Raw genomic sequence first — 13,154 nt, 5'->3', positions numbered from 1 at the left:
AGTCAAAGAAGTTGATTAGTACAGAGTTCCCTGGTGGTCTAGTAGTTAAGAATTGGCACTTTCATGGCTGTTGTCCCAGCTTCAGTCCCTGGTGGGCAACTAAACATCCTGCAAGCCATGTGGCCAAAAGAAAAAAAAAGTTGATTGATTAGCAAAAAGTTATAGCAATCTACAAAAGAATCCAAGAGGTTAAATAATTTAAGCTATTTTCTGAGGCTTGTTGACAGAAAAATCAACAACTTGAATTCTACTATGTTCAGGCTATTGAGTTAGACACAGGAGTAGTATAAACAGAAGTAAAACATGCTTCCTCCTCTCAAGAAACTTGTTGAGATAAAGTGTAAACTTTGCATGTGTAGGTGGAGGTTTTTTTTTTTTTTTTTTAAGTATGTTTGCAAGATGCAGGGAATACAAAAAGTGAGTTATTTACCTCCTCAACATCCTTGCCTTCCTTTGTCAGAATTTCTTCCCAACAGAATTCTAATGTTCAGAAATCCCTCTCTCATCCACAGTTGATGTATCACAGCATCCTCAGCTCCAGAGGTCTGGACTGGTCTAAGGGTAATATTACCCTCTTGCCAGAAATTGGATTAGGATCATGCATGTTCCCCAGTTCACCTCAGTGAGTTGTAAGAATAGGTTTGAAGGCTGCTTCCAGAAAAACTTTTCCAGGAGAACTTTAAGTGATTCACAATTCTTCTGGACATAGTTATTCTTGGGTATGAGGCTTGAAATTGCTACAGTTCTTTTAAAAATAATTACTTTTTGGCTGTGCTGGGTCTTTGTTGCTTTGTGAGGCTTCCTCTGGTTGTGGCGAGCAGGGGACTACTCTCTAATTGAGGTGCACGGGCTTCCCATTGCAGTGGCTTTTTTTGTTGCCAGAACTCGAGCTCTAGAGCACAGGGTCAACAGTTGTGGTGAGCAGCCTTAAGTTTCTCCGCAGCACATGGAATCTTCCTGCATCAGGGATCAAACCCATGTCTCCTGCATTGGCAGGTGGATTCTTTACCACTGAGCCATCAGTGAAGCCTCCACTACAGTCCTTCTGATACTGGAACAGGAAGTCTACATATAGGGGAAGTTGAAAGAATGGCAGAGAGAGAAATGGAACTGGAATCATGGGATTATGTCTACTCTTAAGTTTGTCTTCTAGATCTCCAATTATCTGAGTTAATAAACTTCCTCATAGTTAAAGCCATTTTGAGTTGGATTTTCTGTTATTTTCTATGAAAGCATCCTAGCTTACACAGGTAGCAGATCCTATCTGACATCTTATGATCTAGTGGGAAAAGTGGACAATCAAATGTCTGGGTAGAGTTATACTTGAGCAACAGAAAACCAGACTCCAGTGACTAAATGAAAAAGAGATTGTTATTATCATACCATAAGAACTACAGAAGCAGACACTCCAGGGCTGGTGCAGCTATTTGAGAATGTCAGCAAGGAACTAGGCTCCTCGTTTTCTGTCTGTCTTTAGTATGTGGCTTTACAGTTGTAAGATGGCTCTAAAGGGCCAAGGAAACATACCAAGTGAGTATGTTTCTTTTGAAAACCTTTACCAAAAGCCCTATCCCTTAGGCATAGGCTTTTGAAGAGAAGATTCAAGAGGGAGGCATGATCAATGATGTTGTGTCCCTGTCACTTTTCCCCCTCCTGACCGGTAATCAAGTTTGATTATTCCAATTATCAGGAGAACCTTCAATCTGAATAGCTGAATTAAATTTCAAGCATTGGCAACAATCATTGCTACATCTGCTGTTTTCCATCATGATTGATTATGACAGATACTTAAAGAAAATGAGCTAAAATGCATTTTTGAGCATAAGTTGCAAAAGTTGGCTGGAGCAATGGATGGACAATAGACTATATGGGAGTAGGGGACAATGGCTAGATAGGAGTAGTTTCTGATACATGTAGAAGGAGGAAAACAAAGAATAAAATGGATTTTGTGAAGGTAGGATATCTGTTGTTTTCATTTCTCCTGACTCTCCCAAAGTGATCAACAGACTAAAGCCCCAAGAAGACTTAACAGAAAAGAGATATAGTTCACTACTGTGTAATTTTCCAGTTCAGTTTTTCCTTGATTTATCCATATATAGCATTTAAAATTGACTACATGCGTGAGTGCCAAGTTACTTCAGTCGTGTTCAACTCTTCGACACTATAGACTGCCTGCCAGGTTCCCCTGTCCACAGGATTCTCCAGGCAAGAATACTGAACCAGCTTGCCATTCCCTCCTCCAGGGGATCTTCCCAACCCAGGCATAGAACCCCCATCTCTTAATCTCCTGCACTGGCAGGTGGGTTTTTTATTTTTATTTTTTTTTACCACTGGCGCCATCTGGGAAGCCCCTTAAAATTGACTACTTTCTTAAAATTCACTCTCAACTTCTAGGGCACTGTGAAAGTGAAAATGAAAGTCGCTCAGTCATGTCTGACTCTTTGTGACCCCATGGACTGATGGAATTCTCCAGGCCAGTATACTGGAGTGGGTAGCTGTTCCCTTCTCCAGGGTTCTTCCCAACCCAGGGATGAGATCCAGCTCTCCTGCACTGCAGGCAGATTCTTTACCAGCTGAGCCACAAGGGAAGCCCAAGAATACTGGAGTGGGTAGCCTATCCCTTCTCCAGTAGATCTTCGCTGACCCAGGAGTCAAACCGGGGTCTCCTGTATTGCAGGAGGATTCTTTATCAACTGAGCTATCAGGGAATTATCCTAGTTTTCTTAGTAACATTGAAGGCTCTTCTCTTCCTATTCTATTCTTATTGTATGTAAAATATCCTACCTACAGGCTTGGATTAGGGACAGAATGGACTCCTTCTGATGAAAACTCTTGAGGATAACTGTATCATTTCCATTATAGATCATTAACATTCTTACTATTGTTCAAAACCAATTAGAATTTTTTTTGAACCATAGTTTACTTTTAGCTAGTGAAATATTAATATTTTCTACTTTGGAGGAAGAAGTATTATAAACAAAACAAAACAAAACAACAACTCAGTTCAGAGCTTCCAGATTTGTGAGATTCAGGGAAAGTAACATGATGGAAGAGCATGAGCACTCTACATCCCTTCCTGTATACCTTGCCCTATCCATCTCTTGCATCTGGCTGTTCCTGTGTTGTATCCTTTTACAGTAAACTGATAGTCTAATTACTTTCCTTGCTGTGTACAGATTATACAACAAAGTTCTGGAATAAGCTAGACAGTCCTTGAGAGGTTTGCTGAATTCCAGTGAAGTTCCTTTAGCAGATTACAAACAAGACTTAAATGTCACTGAAAAAGTGATTTGAATGATATTAGAGATCATCAATTCCTGCCTGCCTGCCAAATTCTCACCACCATCCAGACTTGGTGTATGCACTGCTTGCACATGTGGTTTCTTTGAACAATTTTGAACTCACCACACTTCATTTCAGGAATATAACACAAAATATTGGTCTGGTAATCACCATTAGCTTAAGGTTGCTACAAGCTGGAGCTGAGCTGTCAGTGGAATGGAGTCTGGAAATCATCAAGAAAGGGGTGGTTGCACTGCTTAAAGACAAGCTAAAGAAGTTTCCAGAACTGATATTCAAATATGTGGAAGTGGCGGGGGGTGGGGGGAGAAATTGAATGAAGGCAGCCAGAAGTTATGAACTTCCAGTTATAAGTACTATTTTAGTGTACAACATGCCAAATATAATTAACATTGCTGGATGTTATATATGAAAGCTGCTAACGGAGTAAATCCTAAGAGTTTTGATTGTAAGAAAAACACATTTCCTTTCTTTAATTTTGCACCTATATGAAGTAACGGATGTTCAACTGAACTTCTTATGATCATCACTTCACAATAAAATTGATGTATGTAAATCAAATCATTATGCTGTACACCTTAAACTTATACAGTGCTGCATGTCAATTATATCTCAAAACTGGAAGAAACCAACCAACCAACCAAAAAAAAAAAACTACCGAAATATTCGGGAGAGACTCTGAAGAACAGAAGTAGGCAGATTGCGTGTATTTTTTAGTAAAGGATCACACAATTGTATTTGCAATGCATACTTTGATTTGGAGAATTGGTGCCAGTTGGCAGTAGATCACTTAGATAGTAGCAGGGGAAAAAAAAGGTGTGGGCAGAGAGGAGATTCACAACACTAACATATGTGAAAAATCTGCTTTTAAAAAGTGCAAAAATAAATAAATACGAAAGAATACTATGGTGACAGAAGCTGAGGCAGGGATTAAGTGCTAATGTTTTATCTATGAGGTGTATTCTGAGGGCATTGATAGTGAGGGAGAGGGAAAGAGGAGGTTTAGTTGGCAAGTAATAGGAAGTGACATGGTATGTATGCTGGCTACTGCTTTGTGGGGAGCCTGGAAGAGACACAACTTTGAAACAGCCTACACCACACTGGACAAACTACTCGTAGAAACTGTAGCTCAGAGCGGTTTGTGGAGGGAGAAAGGAGAGGAAATTCTCCTCTCTTTCTTTCTTCTTTTGAAGTTTTAAGATTTTAATGTTCTTTACCTTTCAACATAAACTTCTGACTGTGTCTAAACAGTAGGGAAAAAGACTGTTCAGGAAAGATCTTCCAGAATTCACAGTATCCCTCTGTTCAAATACTATAAAGAGAACATTCAAGTGAACAAAGGATAAGAGAGTTTAACAGAGAATTTTAGTTCAATGGCTTAACTAAAAAAGAGCCAATCAACCAACCTTCTTTTCTACTCTTTCAAAGGAAAACAAAAGTGAACCTGAGAACTTCTAAATCTTTTTTTAAAAGGGAGGGAGGGTGGAAGAGGAGAGGGCCACAACTATTGCTAAGATAATACTATAATGCAAGAAGTCAAAGATTCTATCAAATTCTAAAAATCTCTAAACTTATTACTGAGAACCACATTATTGGAAATATAAATGCATAGGGTTATAAACTATTTGGTAGTAAAAACAGACTTTGCTGTATAAACATGTAGGATGTCACTTTAATCTCTTGATGAGAATTTAACAGTACAGAGAACAATCTCCAGTTCGCTGTTTAGTCTGGAATTTCTGAACACTCAGCACGCCGTTGGTGTCACCCTGAACTAACAGCTTTGGAACCCAGAAGACCCCAATGTTATCATTTTGTAAAGGATCAAGAATCACGCTCCTAGAGGACACCATCCAGCCCCCACGCTGTGTGTTTGTGTGCCTCGAGATACAATTAACTGTAATTTGCATAATTAAGTCCACAATCAAGTCTGAATACTGAGATCCAGCTAGAAAAAGTAGCAGCACAGGCAACCTAAGCTAGTTTGTTAGAAAAGCAAGAGGAAGATTTCTAAAACACTTCAGTTCCAAGTGGGGAATCCCCGGTGACTCAGTATAAAGAATCTGCCTGCAATGCAGGAGATGTGGGTTTGATCCCTGGGTTGGCAAGATCCCCTGGAGGAGGAAATGGCAACCCAACCCACTCCAGTATTCTTGGCCTGGGAAATCCCTCAGACAGAGGAGCCTGGTGGTCTAAGGTCCATGTGGTTGCAGAGTTGGACACGATTGAAGCAACTGATGGCATGCATGCAAGTCCCACCAGCTGTGGATATTTTGCTGTTGTTCCTTGAAAAAGAAGAATCTGTATCTTCCTGACCCAGAGACAGAACGCTTCCCTTCTCCATTGTCAGGCGGATTCTTTACCCCTGAGCCACATGGGAAGCCATAATAACATGTCCATTCAAGAAAAATGCCATGTTTGTTAAGGTTTTTTGGAGCAATTCCCAAGATACTATTCAAGGACAGAGTGCATATTGGTTAGGATGTGTTCATCACTGACACATCTCCAAAGAATTTTTCATGGAGGCTACCAACTTCTGAACATCTTCTATCCTGCCACCATTATTCAGAGAAGCCATGATACCTCCCACAGACCCATGCCCTTTCAAGGAGATTATATTGAATTCAAGAGCTTTAGCAAGAAATCTTTTATTCTAAAGCAGCATCTCCATTGGCATTGCCAATGCAGAGTGAAATATTCGTCTTGCTTCTATTCTGGGTTTCACTAGATATACACAGAATCCTTAAGAATTCATTTGAGATTTGATGGAACTAAGCTTCATGGCTGCTTCACCACTGTTATTCTTTTTTTTTTTGGAGGGGGAGATTTCCTTGACCAGAGATCAGACCCTCACCCCTGTAGTGAAAACATGGTGTCTTAACCACTGGATCGCCAGGGAAGTCCTTTGCCACTGTTATTCTTTCTCTTTTGCCACTGTTATTTTTGATCTACTCCAAGACCAAGCTGATGCTGTAGAAGCAAGGTAGGGAGCTGTGTTGAATAAAGTACTGTTTCCGGTCTGCACTTTGTATTCCACAATGCAAGGGCACTCTCTGAGGGCAAACCCTAGCAAGATATCTTGAAATATCACCACTGTGACCCTTACAGAGCCAGCATTCTTCTGGGCACCGTCAAAAATGACAGCAAACTTTTAAACGTCAAACTGGTTTATATGGGAAATTTGAGGACATGTCAAAAAGCAGGCACTGCCCGCCTTGACATCAGGAACAAAGTAAAATTCTGCTCTGGGCCTGGTCTCATTTGTGCAGTAATACATGCTGGAGGTGACCTGATTGAGGTTCCAGGGGCTTGGATTCAGAATTTTCCTGTAACTTCTAAGTTTAGAATGGATGACATTCACAGTTCCCAAACTTCAAGGCTTCTGGGGCCTTAGCTGACCAAGCTCTTGTCATCAAATGGCTGGCACACCTTCCTACTTTCAGGTCAATCAGGTTTAAGGGGACAGCATGGAACTGGCTCAACCAACCCTCCTCTTTGCACAAAAATCATTGTCTGCAATGGCTAACAATTTCTGCACAAGATTCTATATGTTATTAATAATCTTAGCTAAAGCTGATAGTCTGTAGCTCATTTCAAGAACATGAATGCCAGCTCCTTTGTGGCCTAATAATTCTTTCTATCTCTCTAACAACACAGAGCTCCGTAGCTTGGTGGCCTGAGCTGAAATTGACCACCTATCTCCAGGTGTCTTCAGGTAGCGGCATGGGTAGAGTTGGCCAGAGAGGATCTATTAGAGGGCAGTGAGCATCTCTCTTCTATTTTCTTATGGTCAGAGGTTTCCCTGCTGGCCATGTGAGAGTTGGACTATAAAGAAAGCTGAGCGCCTTAGAATTGATGCTTTTGAACTGTGGTGTTGGAGAAGACTCTCGAGAGTCCCTTGGACTGCAAGGAGATTCAACCAGTCAATCCTAAAGGAAATCAGTCCTGAATATTCATTGGAAGGACTGATGCTGAAGCTGAAACTCCAATACTTTGGCGACATGATGGGAAGACCCGACTCATTTGAAAAGACCCTGATGCTGGGAAAGACTGAAGGCAGGAGAAGGGGACGACAGAGGATGAGATGGCTAGATGGCATCACCGACGCGATGGACATGAGTTTGTGTAGACTTTGGGAGTTGGTGATGGACAGGGAAGCCTGGCATGCTGCAGTTCATGGGGCTGCAAAGAGTCAGACATGACTGAGCGACTGAACTGAACTTCCCTGCTGGGAGTTAACTCCAACTCCACTAGCATTTCAGATTGCATCATCCAGCGCTTCGGTGACTATTAGGGAAGGCAGATCCACTGCCTGTGAGGTGTGGTATTTTATCAAAGTCTGAAAGTGAAAGAGAAAGCCAGAAACTCGGGGCACATTGCTAGTTGCTCTGTTATGTTCAGTGGCAGCCTTGAGATAGGGCCTGTCACTCTCCTAGAAAATGACTGATTTATGCCCCAAGTGGCATCGCTGTGAAGGCCCAGGTGACACTGGTTGCAGCAGTGGCAGCTGCGGTGGAGCAGGAAGCTCTCACCCACACTTTGTGGCTCTCCTCCCTGAAATTAGCAATGCTGCCTGTACAAGAAAAACCCCTTAATGCAACAACACGGATGGACTTGGACAAATTACGCTTAGTGGAATAAGCCAGACAAAGACAAATACTGTGTGATATCACTAACACATGGAATCTAAAAAATTCAACAAACTAGTGAATATAACAGAAGTAGACTCAGAGCACAAACTAGTGGTTAGGAGTGGGAAGAGGGAAAGGGGGAGAGGAAAGACTGGGGTAGTGGATTAAGAGGTACAAACTACTATGTGTAAAATAAATAGGCTACTGGGGTATATACTATACACACAGGGAATGTAGCAAATATTTTATAATAACTATAGAGTATAACTAAAAATTGTAACTCACTATGTTGTACACCTGCAACTTATATAATATTGTATATCAACTATGTCTCAATAAAAATTAATGGAAAAGTTTTTTCATTTGATGGGCTGCATATAATAGCAAGTAATCAGCTAATTAATTTAAGGAAAATTAATTTTTAAAAAAGTCACAAATGGGACTTGCCTGGTGATCAAGTGGCTAAGACTCTGCATTCCCAATGCAGGGGGCCTGGGTTCAATACCTGGTCAGGGAACTAGATTCCGCAACTAAGAATTCACATGACTCAAATAAAGATCCTATATGCAACAACTAAGATCTGGTGTAGCCAAATAAAAATAAATACAAAAAAAAAATGAGGAAGTTGTGAAAAATCTCTCGGGATGGATGGGAAGGCTGGGGAACGTGGTATGTAAACAGAAATCAGGCAGTTCTAGAATATTGAGAGCAGAAACCACCCAAGGTTCTACTGATGCTGCTGAAAAAATATGATAATTTTACCTTGTTTCCATTATTTTGTTCAAGGTACAAATCCCAGGAAAAAGTGCATTGTTGGGCAAGTCTGGGTCAAATGCCTACACTTCTGGGAGATAAGGCATCTCAAATGACCAAGATTTCTATCTCATGAAGTCTATATACAACTGGGAGAGAAAAAAATCTAAAAAGAAACCTGGGTTCTATTAGAAAAGAAAAACTGATGCTGTATTATTTATCAAAATTCACCCTTATTGCTGTTCAGCATCAAAAACAATTTTATTTCCATACATATACCTTCAAAAATACTCCTAATAGAATGCAGCTATTCCTCATTAAGTAAAAAAAATTCTCACTCCTTCTTCAGGAGATAATTCAATGTCTCATTACTTACTGCATCAAAATCTATGTCAAGGATGTCAAAGTGAAATTAATTTTTGCTCTAGCTCCAGCTCAACTGTCTTAGATCAAGTCCCTAGAAGCAGAGCCCAACCCAGGGATTCTTGCGCCAGGGATTTGCTGGGGAATTGCTCTCAGATAAAGGGAGCGAGGGCAGCCGGATAAGACAGGGAATCAGTCAAGCCATGATGTGGTCTGTCTGATTCCGCAGAGTTCTAAACTCCAAACTGTACAGAGATTTGGTGCCAGTTTGAAACACAGGTATGAATAGATGATCTAGATTAAAAAGGTCACATGATCTTACCAAATAAAGGCTCTAACCCAACTGGGGCCACCTCCACCTGGAACATATGTAGGTAAGGTAGTATTAGTCTGACCTTTTCTGCTTTTAAGAGATTTCTAGAGGTCCCAAATTCTGTTATACCCTCTTCCTTTTAAGTTTGAATTCCCATTGACTTTAGAAGAAACACATAAACTTGCCAAGTAAAAGTAGGTTGATCTCTTCCAGTTTAAAATGATCTAATTCAAGGTAGATAATTATTCAGTTCAAGATCAGACCTTTAAGGCTGTTTTCACTAAAAGCTCTTGACCTCCACTTTTCCAAGACTTTTCGAGGTCTGACTGCAGAAGGTTTAGGTTTTCTGATTAAAGTGAAAGGCCTTGTCAGTAAACTCTGACCTCTGAGGCGCAGTCTTGTCTGGTGTCTTAATTTTGGCATCTACTCTCCCTATGGTTACCACTGACTAACCAAACCTAGTGTAACTGGTGGTTTGGTTTCTCCAGCACTGAGCTCAGTGGTTTTCCTTGACCAACTTGATCTCATTTGGCTTTCACTGGTATTGACAATCCTTCGAGATTCTGCTCTGTCTCCAACCAGTCAGCCCCTGGCTGAGCTGTCTACCACATAGCTCCCACTATGCAATAACTGTCCCCTTTTGTCATGGTGGCCCTATGGAAAGCCCCTTAGCACTTAACTGTGTTCCTCTTATGCCCCATAGGAAGCAAAAGGAAATCTGAGAGAACAAGAAATCTCAGGTTCTCTCTGCCAAACGTGATATGCCTTCATTCTGCTGTGCTTTACTAGTTTATGTGGTCATAGGAACACTTGGCAGGGTTCCAGATAGAAGTCAGTCTTGTTTGGCATCTTACTTAACCTTACTGAAATTTCTGCTCTCATTTGCCCTGCCCCAGGCTGAACCCTAGGGAGGTCTTGGAGGGACCTAGCTGGCACTTTCTTGTTTTTGCCAAATCTGCCTCATTACTATCAAAATCAGTTATCCTCCTTTGGTCTGAGAAGCAGGTATTCTATGCTTTCCCTCCCTACTATATATACCCTTTCTTCTTACTAGGTAAACAAGGTGGCCCTTCCTTTCCAATGAAGCCTGTCCTTAACGGTAGCAAGACGTCAGGGTAAAAAGGAGCCCAGGGAGTAAGATATCCAACAGGGGAAAACGGGAATTCCCTGGCAGCCCAGTGGTTAGGACTCTGAGCTTCCAGTGCTTAAGGGTGCAGGTTTAATCCCTTGTCAGGAAACACAGAGCCCGCCTGAATGCCTAGGGAAAAAAAAGGCGCGGGGGGAGGTGGAGGGGGAAACGTTTAAGGTTTTGAAAAGCGTGGTTTTGGTGACCAAACCTTTATTCCTAATTACAGGTTCTTGGGTTATAGGCTTGAGTTTGGGGAAGGAGGGACAAATAGCGGGGAGAGGTATAGAGAGGGAGGTTAGGAAATTCTTACTGGTTCTGGACAAAGTGAGGTGAACAGAAAGGTTTGAGGTCACAGGGTAGCTAGTGTATCATTTTACCCCAACACTGCTGCTAGTGCATGTTGCTCAGTTAGCAAACAGGGAAGCCCAACCCTACAAAATGTTTGCATTTTACATTTTCCAATGTGTACTTGCACATTCAACCACCTTGATTCAGATTAGCTTCCCATTCTAAATACAGACAAACGTATACATGTCTGGGCTTTACTTTTCCAGATATCCATTTCTCACAAGTCAAATGACTGAAGTACTGAGGTCCGGCTTGGGTAAATGTTAATCTGTGTATACATGCCCCATTTCTTAAATGTAAGAGGATCAGAGGGCATACAACACACTGTAATTTCCCGTTTGATGTTTTAAGCAGCATGCTTGTTAATGTATATACGTTCATGTGCATGAACAGATGTTGGTTTCTGCTTCTTAAACACATACAGTACTATGAAGCTTCTAGCTCCATTATGTTTACTGTTGTAATTATTGGTCTCTCCAAGTGTCTTTGCTAACAACCACTGCCTCTTCAGGAGCTACAATGTACACCTCAGGAATTAAATATTTGATAAATTAGTAAAAAGATACAGAAACTTATGGTTCACTTGAGGAACTTGTTATGCAGATTCCTGGCACCTCTCTATAGAATAGGTGGTTCAGTAGAGCTCTAGTGTGATCCAAAAATTTTCGTATTTAACAAGTACTGTTGATTTTGATGGTGGTCCTAGAACAGTTTGAGAAACATTGCAATATTGCTTCCTAAGAGTTCAATGCCTCTGTAACAAATTAGGCTGGGACTTTCTTGGCAGTCCAGTGGTTAACAACTCTGGGCTTCCACTGCCGGGGACGTTGAGTTCAGATCCCTTATTGGGAACTATGATCCTGCCTAGAGCGTGACACAGCCAAAAAAAAAAAAAAAAAAAAAAAGAAAAAATTCACTTCAAATTTGCCAACAATGGGCAAACTTTGATAAATAATTTAAGGCTACTTCAATTTACACTCAACCCATCAAGACCGAATCTTTTATATGGAACAGTAATCCCCTTCAGAGTACCAACAATGTAAGGTGTTTTACATTCAATGATAAGGTTAAGAGAAAAACTGTTGATTTTCCCAAGATTCTGTGTATTCCAGTGGTTAGACTTAAGAGTAACTGCTGGTTCATTCAACAAAATTTAAAGTACTGTGCATAGACTCATTATGCAAACTATTAACATTTGAATAGCAGGTAAAATTTTTAAATTCCTTCTCACTCCTGAAAATACTTTCGTGCAATCTGGTCTACAATATTGTTGTTGGCATATTGATGATTTACAAAGTTAAGCTGAAGCCACTTTTGAAACTACTTAAATTTTAAAAGTTCAATGCATCAGCTTATACAACTGGTTCAATGTTCCATATTCAGTGCCTCTTTCAAGCTTGAAAATTTTCTCAAACTGCCAGTGTTCAAACCCTCTTTAGCCGTTAAGAATGGAAATGACAATTCAACCTATTTTTTAGTAGGTTGTGTTCAAAGTCTTGACTTTTCAAAGGCAAAAATAGGAACACTTTCACCGGTCTATTTACATAATTAACTTCCGAATGACAAGTGAAAACTCTGAAAGCCTGTATTCTCTCCAGGGATACTTTTTTCCAATAGGAATTACAATTTGACTAAAGTATCATTACTGATAATTTTTTTCCAAAGGGCTCATTTCAACATGAATAGGTTACACTACCCTTAGCAACCCAAGCTGGAAAGTGAAAGTGAAGTTGCTCAGCCGTGTCCGACTCTGCAACCCCATGGACTGTAGTCTACCAAGCTTCTCCATCCATGGGATTTTCCAGGCAAGAGTACTGGAGTGGGTTGCCATTTCCTTCTCCAGGGGAATCTTCCGGACTCAGGGATTGAACCCAGGTCTCCCTAATTGTAGGCAGACGTTTTTACCGTCTCAGCCACCAGGGAACCCAAGCTTACTCATGCTTAAAATACAGAAGCGGAAAGCTAACCAACATCCAGGTGGCAATTCAGACAAATTTCATCTTTGAGGAGACCTCGTCACAGGGAGCACTAAGTAATGTTGTGATACCACTGTCACTTACCGAGAGAACACTCATTCCCCCTCCTTGAACTAAGAGGGCGATCACTAAAATATTAAACACCTTCGCGTGTACTACTCACACGTTTTTCAGAAAATTCAGCTCACTTCAGCCTATCATATACATTTTTTCTAAACTTAGAATTGCATCCATGAATTCTTCCCCACATAATTGCTGCATTGTTCTCAGGCTTTCTAGACATGTTAGAGGTTAACCAGTAGCACTTTTAAAGATTTATGAGCCAAGAACCAGGGGGAAAA

General features: G+C 40.8%; 1 pseudogene; it reads right to left on the bottom strand.

Moving 5' to 3' along the window:
- Positions 1-6,098: 6,098 nt before the first annotated feature.
- LOC110122933 (phosphoserine aminotransferase pseudogene) lies at positions 6,099-12,912 on the bottom strand (annotated as a pseudogene).
- Between the last annotated feature and the right edge of the window lie 242 nt (positions 12,913-13,154).

The sequence above is a fragment of the Odocoileus virginianus genome, chromosome 31 (genome assembly GCF_023699985.2).
Source record: "Odocoileus virginianus isolate 20LAN1187 ecotype Illinois chromosome 31, Ovbor_1.2, whole genome shotgun sequence".
In the NCBI taxonomy this organism is placed as follows: Eukaryota; Metazoa; Chordata; class Mammalia; order Artiodactyla; family Cervidae; genus Odocoileus; species Odocoileus virginianus.
The sequence above is the reverse complement of the archived record's forward strand: the minus strand, read 5'-3'. Positions and strand labels throughout refer to the sequence as shown.